The following is a 13,085-nucleotide window of genomic DNA, read 5'->3' as shown; positions in this document are numbered from 1 at the left end:
TGGTAATCCTCCACCAGCATTCAAATGGCCTATATCGGTCCTTGCTATATCTAATAATTTCGACCAGGCAAACGCGAAGAAAACTGGTTCAGTGGAAGAAAGATGGGAGAAGCCGGAGCCTAGAATTGTCAAACTAAATGTTGATGCAGCTTTTTATGTCGAAGAAGGAGTGGGAGCAACTGCTGCGGTTATCAGAGATGTGAATGGGTCGTTTCTTGCAGCCCAATGTATCTATATCCCCGTGGCATCAACTGTGGTCACGACGGAAGCACTGGCAATGCGGGATGGCCTGAGGTTTGCAAACTCGTTAGGTTTCCCGCGAGTAGAGGCGGAATCCGATTCTTTAACAGTGATTGACTCCTGCAGTGGCCAAGCAAGATGGTGGGATGAAGCTGCTGCTATCTTCGCGGAGTGTGTCGATGTTTCGACTTTGATTGGGAAGGTCAAATTTAAGCATTGTCCTTCGTAATGCAAATAAAGCAGCTCATGTGCTAGCTAAACATAGTTATTGTAATAAACTCTCTAGATTTTGGACGGATGAGCCCCCGGGCTGTCTGGTCCCAAACCTTGTGGATGATGTAATTCCTTTTTTAAGTCAATAAAGCTAGCTATGATGGCCTTTCCTCAAAAAAAAAAAAATTAAGCCACCTTCCGAGCCGTGCGATGGAACAAGCTAACTGTTAGTTCTTGTGTTGTCTGGGTGGGTGTGTCAACGCAATCGTCCGATTAATCTTGATCTCACCGTTCCTTGTGGTTGGACAAGTCAACGCAAACACTCCTCGTTGTTTAGTAGAACACTGTCTTGCTTCATTCTTCCCCATGAGAGCCGCCATGCTACAGGGACTACGGTCGTGTCGCGAGGCACGCTACGAGCAGGTGTTGCGAGCCATGCTACGGGAGCGTCACTTGTGTTGTGAGCCACGTTGCGAGTGGCGGCCATAGGTGTTGCGAGGGGGAGGCGCGGGCAGGGGAATCGTAGGATGTATTGAGCAGGAGAAACGGTGTGTGATCCGGTGACTGGCCACATTGCAAGTGGCGGGCATACCTGTTTCAAGCCGAGACGTGCAGCGCTATAAGCACCGTTCACCGCTGCTGCGAGGCTTGAGACATAATGCTGCAAGGGTCGGACAACATCGATCACCGAGGCCGTTTAGTGATGTTTGTGAGCCACTGCTACGAGGTCGCCGGGGTTGGTACGACGAATGCCGCAGCCACGAGTCGCTTGTTGGGAGGCCGTCGGAGTTGGTATGACAAGTGGCTGCGAGGTCAACGGAGTTGCTTCAGCGGGCGGCGTTGTTGCGAGATGATGTTGTGAGACAATGGAGTGGGGCCGCTTGAGCTGCAACGAGGGCCCGGTTGCTTCCACCACACAACAGTGATGCGACGCTCGACGACCGCGGCGATGTCATGCTTCCACGATAGGACTGTGTCGCGACGCTCGCCCGTCGCAGTGACCGAATGCTTCCATGACATGGCGGTGTTGCGACACTCGACGGGCCGCGGCGACGGTGTGCTTCCATGACATGACCATGCTGCGACGTATGATGCGATGGTGTCTCAGCTGCAACGGTAGGTGATGCTGCAATGGCGCCGCCGTGCTATGAGTCGGTGGTGCGATGACAGACATGTTGCCCGGCGGTGCTGTGACGATCGACGTGCTACGAGCGGGTGCTGCGTGCCGGTGTTGCGGCGGTGCTGCCGTGCGGCAAGCCGGTGCTACCATGGGGAAGAACGAAGCAAGACAGTGTTCTACTAAACAACGAGGAGTGTTTGCGTTGACTTGTCCGACCACAATGAACAGTGAGATCAAGATTAGTCTGACGATTGCGTTGACACACCCACCCAAGCAACACAAGAATCAACGGTTAGCTTGTTACATCGCACGGCTCGGAAGGCGGCTTAAAATTACTAGTACAAATCATCAGGCTGACGCCTAGTACGGGCCTACTAGAAAGGGGGTAAGTGGAAGCTCGGGAATCGGTCGTTCATCTCGTGTGACAAAAATCTGGTGCTCTGGCGGCTCTTTCCTGTTTTCCTCTCGTCCCTGGCGGCTGGAACCCTAGCCGTCGCCAGGGGAGGCCAATCTTTCAACGCCGCTTTCTGGCGGTTCCCCTCCGTCAGCGACCACGGTCGTCGATGGTGAGGAGGTTGCCGGATACACGCGTGTGGATTGCTTTTACTCTCGTAGTCTAGGTTTTTAGATTGTTCATCGTTTTTGCTTCGGCGGCGACGATGACAATGATGAATAAAGATTCTTCAGATCCTTCCCTGACGAGGCCATCGGTCCTATGGTTGGGAATGGATTTGGAAACCAGTCTGTTCAAGTAAGGATGGCGTGGCGGCGGCGGCATCCTCGTGGTGGAACAGTGTCCTCAGGCTCCGCCGTTGCAACGACGTTTGCTCCAGCGTTGGCGCGGAGCTTGGGAGGTAGTCCAGGAGCGGATGCAGATTGTGGTCTGCATCGACGACATCTGGAAGACGGAGCATGTGCTGGGCTCTTTGTTTGTGGATGGCAGATATGGTTTCCTCCTTTGACGTTTTAGTCGTGGTGGGGTGCCAGATCTGAAGTTTTATGGCGTGTCCGGGGTGTTGCCCCGGTCTGATTCGTTCAACAGTAAGGGCTTCACTTTTGGTGAGCCACCTTGGAGGTCCGCAAAAGCTGCATATCAGCGATGGAGCCGCGTTGAGCTCGGGCGAGGAGGTGATTCGTCATTCTTTTCTTCAGTGGCTGCTGTGGTGGTCCCGGAGGCAGGTGACGGATGTTGGTGTCAATCTCAGATATGTCCTGCTATCTTTTCAGTTTTGTCATGTCGGTCTTTACATGACTTGTACTTTGTTCTCTATGATATGAATGAGACACGTATTACCATGAAAAAAAAGCTCCGGAATCAGCAAGGAGTCCTGCTACACGCACGACAACTACTGTACGATTTTTGAACGACAGTCATCAGCAGTCGTCCATTCAATTGCACGTACGAGTGAGATCACGTCGTATAGAAATCGTACGCACTTGCCAGACGCGACTAGTGCAATCTGTAGAATCGATTCGACGTAGCTGGGGTAGAAATCTCACCGTTTTTTTGACAATCCGATTTTAGGAGGACTAGAATCCAAGAATCACTATCTTTTTTTGCATGAAAACTAGGGACCTTTATTACTTAAGTAGCATATGATTCCAGTCTGCCCGGAGGCATAGATCAAGAAAACCTGGACTTTCACCAAGCCAGCTCTCTGTCCCATCCAGCGTACAGGCACATTGGACACAAGTGTGAGCAGGGACATTAAAGGATCTCCCGACATGGGTAACCGAAAAGGAAATGAAGCTAGATGCGATCTCCTCTATTTCTTTCAGGATAGACGCTGCAATTGAGCGGGAATCACGGCGTGACTGCCAAAAGTTGACTAGCTCCAAGCAGTCAACCTCCATGGTAACATGGGAAAAACCTCGGAGTTGTGCAAAGATCACCCTCTCCCGGAATGCCATAAGTTCAGCAATGAAAGGGTCTGTGATGCCGGGTAGTGGCTTGCTCCACGCTCCCAGGAAAGCAAGATGGGAGCGGGCCACGCCCCCCGCTCCACCCTTACGCTCATCGATGTTTAACGAACCATCGGTGTTGATAGTGATCCACCCTGGATCCGATGGCCGCCAACACTGACTAGCAGTGTTTTTGTTTCCTCTCGCCGACAATTCCAAGAGTGAGAGTGTTTCATGCTCCCATTTTAGAGCCTGCACTGGATCATATCCATCTTTATCATGTGTCCACTGATTGCGAGACATCCAAATAGCATGCATAATAGATATAACCTTGCACCGATCCTCATCCGAGAACATGTGATCGAGCAAGATATCCTTGGCCCAAGTAGTTGGGTTTAGTTGTGGAAGCCATAATTTGAATCTATCATGTGCGGCCCTCCAGAAACCTTGTGCATGGCTGCAGAGAACCAATGCATGCAACAAGTCCTCATTCATGGCCTTGCAGACCTCGCACAGACTAGTCTGTTTAATGTGTCTATGCTGCAGCGTCGCCGAGTCTGGTAGAATTCCACGAAGAACTCTCCACCAAAAAACTCGGACTCTGGGTATCACATGTAGCTTCCATAGCGCTGTCCACACAACTTTATTTGCTGTTAAAGGTTCAGTAGCCGTCCCTTCCTCTGGAGAACTAGGCTTGTTGCGAGTCATCAGAGAGCGGTATGCCGATTTAACTGTGTAGATGCTAGATTTTTCGAAGGCCCATGCAATAGTGTCATCGCCTCCAGCTGGATTGAGGGGAATGTTGAGAATGGCCTCAGCATCCGACTGGAGAAAATTGTTACGCACTACGTCGATCTTCCACTAACCCGTATAGTCATCAATCAGTTCCGAGACTTTGTGAAGAGGACCCGTACCTGTTCTGCCCATTGGCTTCATAGTGCTTGTGTTGGGTATCCAGGGATCGGACCAGATCGAGATTGAGGTGCCATCCCCGATCATGTGTATCAACCCAGTCTCCACGGCATTCCTCCCAGCGACAATAGCTTTCCATGTGGCCGAAGATCTCGTCGGTGCAGTCGCTTGAAGAAAGTCTGTATTCGGGAAATATTTCCCTTTCAAGACTCTGGCGCACAGGGACTCCGGATTGGTTAGCAAACGCCAATCGTGATTTCCAAGCATTGCAAGATTAAATAGCTGAAAGTTGCGAAATACCATGCCACCTTTCATCTTTGGTTCTGTGAGTTTTTCCCAAGAGATCCAATGCAAGGATCTCTTATCAATAGAACTCCCCCACCAATATTTGGCCATGCTGGACGTGAGCCCTTTGCATACCTTTTTTGTGAGCAAGAAGCAGCTCATACTGAAAGTGGGGATAGATTGGATATTTGATTTCAATAGAACTTCTCTAGCAGCGCAGGCTAGAGTTCTTTATGACCATCCCCACATCTTGCCTCGGCTTCTCTCAATGATGTGATCAAAAGTCCCACTCTTAAGTCGCCCCACCGCTGTCGGTAGGCCTAGGTAGCGTTCAGAGAACGCCACTACGGTAATGCCAAGTGTATTCTTCAGGGCTGCCCGGATTGGTGACGACGTGTTCCCACTGAAGAATATGGAGCTTTTCTCCCGGTTCACTGCTTGACCAGAGCAATCAGCATAGATCCGAAGGATTTTGTTGAGTCTTTTTGCACTTGGGATATTTGCACTAAGAAAAATCAAACTGTCATCCGCAAATAACAAGTGATTGACCCAAGGTGCCTGAACACTCACCCGTATTCCTCTGTCAACGTGGCCACCTCCATAATGGTTCAGCAATGAGGTTAGGCCTGAGCACAGAGGAGGAACAAATACGGTGAGATGGGACATCCTTGACGTAATCCTCGTGATGGTGTAAAATAAGGCAATAAATCTCCATTCACTTTGATTGTGAATCTTACTGAAGTAACACACTTCATCACAAGTCGGATAAAGCGATCTCCGAAACATAGTTTGCTCATGATGGCCTCGAGAAAGTGCCACTCAACTCTATCATAGGCCTTAAGCATGTCCAGTTTAATGGCGCAACATGAGTTTTTGCCCTTTTTCCGCCTTTTGATAGTATGTGCACTTTCATACGCTACAAGAACATTATTGGTAATGAGGCATCCGGGGACAAAAGCACTTTGTTCCTCCCCAATAACCTCATCCAGAATTACTCTTACCCTGTTAGCCATAACCTTGACTGCAATTTTGTACAAAACAGGCAGAGAGCAATAGGTCTGTACTGCGAAATCTTCTGTGGGTGCCTTACCTTGGGTATGAGTGTAATGGCCGTGTCATTTAGGCCCTCGGGTAACTCGCCACCATTAAGAAAATCCAATATAGCTAGTGTGATATCTGCACCGAGGATGTCCCAGTCGTTGGTAAAACCCGGCAGTGAAACCATCAACACCCGGTGCTTTCGATCGTGCCATGTCAAACAGCGCCCATTTAACTTCCTCAGCTGCATACTCTTTCTCTAGATGCTCATTCATGGTTTCTGTAACTTTTGGAACAACACAGTCCAGTAGCTCATGCATGGGCCTGAAGCCCTGTGTTTGATATAGTGCTTGATAGAAGCTGCTAATTTAATTTTTCACGTCTAATGGATCCACACACGTGACCCCATCCGCTCTTTGCAACTGATCAATGCGGCTAAGTCTCTTCCGATGGGCAGCTTGTGCTTGGAAATACCCTGTATTCCGCTCACCTACACGTAGCCACAACACTCTCGAGCATTATTTTAACCATATTTCTTCATGTCGGAGCACTTCCCAAAGCTGTGCTGCCACCACAATTTCCTCCTGGGAAGGGCCGCGGCCTAAAGAAGCTGTTCGAAGCCGGTCCAGTCGCTTCTGGAGCGTACGCACCTTCTTTCCCGTTCACCCCAGGAGCCTAGTTTGGTTTGAACCTCGCCCAGGGCCTTTAAAATCCCCTGCAAACCTTCTTGGCCAGACCCTACATGCCACATGTCACGGACAATATTGTCATACTGTGCATGAGTCTGCCAAACATTTTCGTACCTGAATGTACGAGTTGCCTTAGACCACCTGCTTGTGTCAACAGACTTCAGTTCGGCCAACACAAAACAGTGATTAGATTCAATACTGCTAACATGCTTGATGGATATTAATTGAAACATGTGCAGAAACTGTTGGTTCGCCAATGCTCTGTCTAGTCTTGCTTTCACATTTGCTGAATCATCTTGCCTGTTATCCCATGTAAAAGGAACACCTTTCCACCCCAAATCTTGGAGGGAACAATCTGCCACCACATCCCGGAAGCCCCTCATTTGGCTCTCCGGCCGAGCATTAACCCCAAACTGCTCCTTGGCATGAAGGATCTCATTAAAACCACCCATGCAAAGCCATGCTTCATGCTCGATAGCAAATAACGTTCGCATAAAACGCCAAGTATGGTGTCTGTTTTCCACCCGAGGCTGTCCATACAAACCAGTAAATCTCCACTTTCTATTATCATTCTCAACGGATACATCGATATGCGTAGAGCTATAATTTAGCAGCATGACATTAGTCTCTCTAGACCAAAAGAGTCCGATGCCACCGCTAAGACCAACGCTGTCTACAGCAAAACATCCCGAAAAACCTAATATGAACTTTAGGTCTTCGACTTTCTTCCCTCTAATCTTGGTTTCCATGACAAAAACCAAGTCAGGCCCTTCTTGCTTCACTATTTTGCGAAGCTCTCGAACTGCCCGAGGGTTCCCAAGCCCCTGACAGTTTCAACTTAGTGTTTTCATTGGCCTGGGCAGCGCTGACTAGCAGACGCTGCCGAGGATTCCGAGGAAGGTGGTGTTGGCTTTTTCTTCTTTGTCTCTCTCTCCAGTGCTTCAGTATTGTCATCTTTCTCCAACTCAGCCGGTGAAGCAGAAGCCAGTGTGAGGTCCTCCTCATGTACATGTACACCACTATGGGTAATCGCTAGTCTGAATTGGTCTATAAACTTGATTGAGCTGCGGCCCTCCTTTCCTTTTATTCTGGTTATTCCTCTTCCTTGGAGAAGTCGCCTCATCAGCAGGTTTCTGCTGTACGCTCGATGTGCGAGACTCTTTGGTGCTGCGTTGCGTGTGCGTATTCTCTCTCGTCGAGCTCTCACCAGAGGTAGTTCTCTTCCTGTCCTCGGGCGCACCGAGGCTAGATTTAAATGGCAAATCGCCATTCTCATCACGCTTACCCGGGGTAGGGCAGAATAAATCTCCATGTCCCAAGCGGCCACACGAAAAACGAAAGTGAGGAATTTGTTCATATTTTATACCATACCATTCACTCTTGTTTCTCTTTGCTGATTCCATCAAGATCCATCTTCTTAGGGGCTTCATCACATTGATAGTAGTCTAGCTCTGAGAAAGCCACCCACCGGGTCGATGTACTTCTGTCGCCTGTTTGTCAATTTGCTGAGCAATTGCCAGGCCCCAGACATCATTCCGCAGATTATAGGGTAGGTTAATCACCCGTGCCCGAACCTGAAGCTTCTCAAAATTCAGTTCTGTCGGCCTCATATTTTCCTCAAACTCCTCTAGAACCACCGCATGTTTACTGATATGCCATGGTGATCCCTCCCAGACTCTATCCCGATCTTGCTTGGATTCAAATTCAGCAACGAATACGTTCTCTCCAAACGGCTTGAAAGCCAGGCCCCTAGGGTTTCCCCACGCTGGACGAAGGACGTTAGTTATTGTATGGATATGGAGAAGATGGCGATGCACCACCTTGCCCGCCAGTAGCCACTTCTGCGCTGCGCCATCATCCTTGTCAACGATCACCAGCGGAGTCGCTTCCTCCTCCGAGATGTCGAGCTTCCTGAGTGCTTCCTGTTGGGGAACGTAGCAGAAATTCAAAATTTTCTACGCAACACCAAGATCAATCTATGGAGTAATCTAGCAACGAGGGGAAGGAGAGTGCATCTACATAGCCTTTAGATCGCTAAGCGGAAGCGTTCAAGTGAACGGGGTTGATGGAGTCGTACTCGCGGCGATTCAAATCGCGGAAGATCCGATCTAGCGCCGAACGGACGGCGCCTCCGTGTTCAACACACGTACAGCCCGGGGACGTCTCCTCCTTCTTGATCCAGCAAGGGGAGAGGAGAAGTTGAGGAAGAACTCCGACAGCACGACGGCGTGGTGGTGGTGGAGCTCGTGGTTCTCCAGCAGGGCTTCGCCAAGCACTACGGAGGAGGAGGAGGTGTTGGAGGAGGGAGAGGGCTGCATCAAGGGAAGGATGTCCGGCTGCCCTCTCTCTCCCTCACTATATATAGGGGTAAGGGGATGGAGGAGGCTCCCTAGGGTTCCGTAGGGAGGGCGGCGGCCACAGGGGAAACCCTAGATGGGTTTGGGCGCCGCCACCCCCTAGGAAACTTGCCCCCCAAGCCGGGAGAGGGGGCTGCCCTATGGGAGGCGCCCCCACCTCTCCTGGTTACGTGAGAGGGGCTGGGAGGGGCGCACCACCCCTTAGTGGGCTGGTTTGCCCCTTCCCCTTTGGCCCATGAGGCCCTCCAACACTTGCCGGGGCTCTCGAAACACCTTTCGGTCATGCTGGCCATAGCCTGGTACCCCCGGAACACTTCCGGACTCCAATACCCTTCGTCCAATATATCGATCTTCACCGCCGGATCATTCCGGAACTCCTCGTGATGTCCGGGATCACATATGGGACTCCGAACAACCTTCGGTAACCACATACTATTTCCCATAACAACTCTAGCGTCACCGAACCTTAAGTGTGTAGACCCTACGGGTTCGGGAATCATGCAGACATGACCGAGACAACTCTCTGGCCAATAACCAACAGCGGGATCTGGATACCTATGTTGGCTCCCACATGTTCCACGATGATCTCATCGGATGAACCACGATGTCAAGGATTCAAGCAATCCCGTATACAATTCCCTTTGTCAACCGGTATAGTACTTGCCCGAGATTCGATCGTCGGTATCCCGATACCTTGTTCAATCTCGTTACCGGCAAGTCTCTTTACTCGTTCTGTAACACATCATCCCGTGATCAACCCCTTGGTCACATTGTGCAAATTATGATGATGTCCTACCGAGTGGGCCCAGAGATACCTCTCCGTCACACGGAGTGACAAATCCCAGTCTCGATTTGTGCCAACCCAACAGACACTTTCGGAGATACCCGTAGTGCACCTTTATAGCCACCCAGTTACGTTGTGACGTTTGGTACACCCAAAGCATTCCTACGGTATCCAGGAAATATTTCCAACAAGGAAATATAATAATAATAACTAATTTATTATTGCCTCTAGGGCATATTTCCAACAGTCTCCCACTTGCACTAGAGTCAATAATCTAGTTCACATCGCCATGTGATTAACACTCACAGGTCACATCGTCATGTGACCAACATCCAAAGAGTTTACTAGTGTCACTAAACTAGTTCACATCATCATGTGATTAAGACTCAATGAGTTCTGGGGTTTGATCATGTTTTGCTTGTGAAAGAGGTTTTAGTCAACGGGTCTGCAACATTCAGATCCGTATGTACTTCGCAAATCTCTAGGTCATATTGTAAATGTTGCTTCCACGCTCCACTTGGAGCTATTCCCAATGGTTGCTCCACTATACGTATCCGGTTTTTTACTCAGAGTCATTCGGATAGGTGTTAAATCTTGCATCGACGTAACCCTTTACGCCGAACTCTTTATCACCTCCATAATCGAGAAACATGTCCTTATTACTCCAAGGACAATTTTGACCGCTGTCCAATGATCCATTCCTGGATCACTCTTGTACCCCCTTGCCAGACACGTGGCAAGGCACACATCTGGTGTGGTACTCAGCATAGCATATGTAGAGCCTACGTCTAAAGCATAGGGGACGACTTTCGTCCTTTCTCTCTCTTCTGCCGTGGTCGAGCTTTAAGTCTTAACTTCATACCTTACAGCTCAGGCAAGAACTCCTTCTTTGACTGATCCATCTTGAACACCTTCAAGATCATGTCAAGGTATGTGCTCATTTGAAAGTAGCATTAAGCATTTTCAATCTATCCTTATAGATCTTGATACTCAATATTCAAGCAGCTTAATCCAGATTTTCTTATTGAAAAACACTTTTCAAATAACCCTATATGCTTTCCAGAAACTCTACAACATTTCTGATCAACAATATGTTAGCAACATATACTCATCAGAAATTGTATAGTGCTCCCACTCACTTCTTTAAAAATACAAGTATCTCATAAACTTTGTACAAACCCAAAATCTTTGATCATTCCATCAAAGCTCAATATATAGAATGCACCTTTTTAGATCTAGTCATTTTAGATCTATATAAATTTTACAGTAAGTAGCTTTTTACCTTTCAGATACATGTAGATGTTACGGAGGGAGTACAACAAAATTTTAGATCTGATTCGTTGCCCAGCACGCACACCTGACACCTGCACACAAATGCATGCATGTCTTGGCGTCAAATGGCGCAACAATTTGTTAGTGCACGGTATTGGGAACAAGAAGTTCAAACACAAACATCGATCCACTTGCATAGATCTAAAATTGTCCTCCGGAACTCCTCGTGATGTCCGGGATCACATATGGGACTCCGAACAACCTTCGGTAACCACATACTATTTCCCATAACAACTCTAGCGTCACCGAACCTTAAGTGTGTAGACCCTACGGGTTCGGGAATCATGCAGACATGACCGAGACAACTCTCTGGCCAATAACCAACAGCGGGATCTGGATACCTATGTTGGCTCCCACATGTTCCACGATGATCTCATCGGATGAACCACGATGTCAAGGATTCAAGCAATCCCGTATACAATTCCCTTTGTCAACCGGTATAGTACTTGCCCGAGATTCGATCGTCGGTATCCCGATACCTTGTTCAATCTCGTTACCGGCAAGTCTCTTTACTCGTTCTGTAACACATCATCCCGTGATCAACCCCTTGGTCACATTGTGCAAATTATGATGATGTCCTACCGAGTGGGCCCAGAGATACCTCTCCGTCACACGGAGTGACAAATCCCAGTCTCGATTTGTGCCAACCCAACAGACACTTTCGGAGATACCCGTAGTGCACCTTTATAGCCACCCAGTTACGTTGTGACGTTTGGTACACCCAAAGCATTCCTACGGTATCCAGGAAATATTTCCAACAAGGAAATATAATAATAATAACTAATTTATTATTGCCTCTAGGGCATATTTCCAACAGTCTCCCACTTGCACTAGAGTCAATAATCTAGTTCACATCGCCATGTGATTAACACTCACAGGTCACATCGTCATGTGACCAACATCCAAAGAGTTTACTAGTGTCACTAAACTAGTTCACATCATCATGTGATTAAGACTCAATGAGTTCTGGGGTTTGATCATGTTTTGCTTGTGAAAGAGGTTTTAGTCAACGGGTCTGCAACATTCAGATCCGTATGTACTTCGCAAATCTCTAGGTCATATTGTAAATGTTGCTTCCACGCTCCACTTGGAGCTATTCCCAATGGTTGCTCCACTATACGTATCCGGTTTTTTACTCAGAGTCATTCGGATAGGTGTTAAATCTTGCATCGACGTAACCCTTTACGCCGAACTCTTTATCACCTCCATAATCGAGAAACATGTCCTTATTACTCCAAGGACAATTTTGACCGCTGTCCAATGATCCATTCCTGGATCACTCTTGTACCCCCTTGCCAGACACGTGGCAAGGCACACATCTGGTGTGGTACTCAGCATAGCATATGTAGAGCCTACGTCTAAAGCATAGGGGACGACTTTCGTCCTTTCTCTCTCTTCTGCCGTGGTCGAGCTTTAAGTCTTAACTTCATACCTTACAGCTCAGGCAAGAACTCCTTCTTTGACTGATCCATCTTGAACACCTTCAAGATCATGTCAAGGTATGTGCTCATTTGAAAGTAGCATTAAGCATTTTCAATCTATCCTTATAGATCTTGATACTCAATATTCAAGCAGCTTAATTCAGATTTTCTTATTGAAAAACACTTTTCAAATAACCCTATATGCTTTCCAGAAACTCTACAACATTTCTGATCAACAATATGTTAGCAACATATACTCATCAGAAATTGTATAGTGCTCCCACTCACTTCTTTAAAAATACAAGTATCTCATAAACTTTGTACAAACCCAAAATCTTTGATCATTCCATCAAAGCTCAATATATAGAATGCACCTTTTTAGATCTAGTCATTTTAGATCTATATAAATTTTACAGTAAGTAGCTTTTTACCTTTCAGATACATGTAGATGTTACGGAGGGAGTACAACAAAATTTTAGATCTGATTCGTTGCCCAGCACGCACACCTGACACCTGCACACAAATGCATGCATGTCTTGGCGTCAAATGGCGCAACAATTTGTTAGTGCACGGTATTGGGAACAAGAAGTTCAAACACAAACATCGATCCACTTGCATAGATCTGAAGATCCACCATAAAAAAGATTGACCAAAGTAATGGCAGCAAGAATCGGCTGATAAATATAACGGTCCAAACTCGGAAGCTTCACCAGTGATTTTTAGTAAATCACGTTTCTTCTTCATGTGCCATACTAATGTTTGCTTCTTCTTTTTTTCTTAACAGCTACGAGT

This window comes from Triticum dicoccoides, chromosome 4A (assembly GCF_002162155.2).
Source record: "Triticum dicoccoides isolate Atlit2015 ecotype Zavitan chromosome 4A, WEW_v2.0, whole genome shotgun sequence".
NCBI classification, from domain to species: domain Eukaryota; kingdom Viridiplantae; phylum Streptophyta; class Magnoliopsida; order Poales; family Poaceae; genus Triticum; species Triticum dicoccoides.
Note: the sequence above shows the minus strand (reverse complement) of the source record.